Raw genomic sequence first — 552 nt, forward strand, 5'->3', positions numbered from 1 at the left:
GATCCCAATGCACATATCTCCAACTTTTTGGAGATTTGTGACACATTCAAGATAAATGGAACAACCGATGATGCCATTAGGGCCGAGATTGTTTCATTTTCCTTGAGGGTGAGCAGAGATGGCTGCAATCTCTTCCACAACAGACGATCACTACCTGGAAGGCGTTGGCCAAAAAAGTTTTATATAAGTATTTTCCTCCCGCTAAAACTGCTAAACTTAGAAATGACATATCTTCTTTTGTGCAATTTGATGATGAAAGCATGTATGATGCATGGGAGAGATTTAAAGATCTTTTGAGATGCTACCCACATCACGGATTGCCGTTGTGGATGTGTTCGGACCTTCTGGCGAGGTTGAACCTTGCAACGAGGCGATGGTGGATGCCGCAGGGGCGCTAAATAGTAAGATGCCCGAGCAGTCCGGGAACTGACAGAGGAAATGGCCATGAACCACTATCGCGCAATCCTCTGAAGGAGCCGACCGAAGACAGGTGGTCAACCAAGGACTCAAAGAACCTTGGCAGCTTAAGTGGAGCTTAGCCAAGAAGATCGA

The 552-nt window shown here is 46.2% G+C and overlaps 1 non-coding gene across 1 annotated transcript; it reads right to left on the reverse strand.

Moving 5' to 3' along the window:
- Positions 1-212: 212 nt before the first annotated feature.
- Positions 213-319, reverse strand: LOC112533911. The gene has a single exon (XR_003078246.2). It is a non-coding gene; the product is annotated as a small nucleolar RNA R71 (small nucleolar RNA).
- Positions 320-552: the final 233 nt, after the last annotated feature.

This window comes from Ricinus communis, chromosome 8 (assembly GCF_019578655.1).
Source record: "Ricinus communis isolate WT05 ecotype wild-type chromosome 8, ASM1957865v1, whole genome shotgun sequence".
Classification (NCBI taxonomy): Eukaryota; Viridiplantae; Streptophyta; class Magnoliopsida; order Malpighiales; family Euphorbiaceae; genus Ricinus; species Ricinus communis.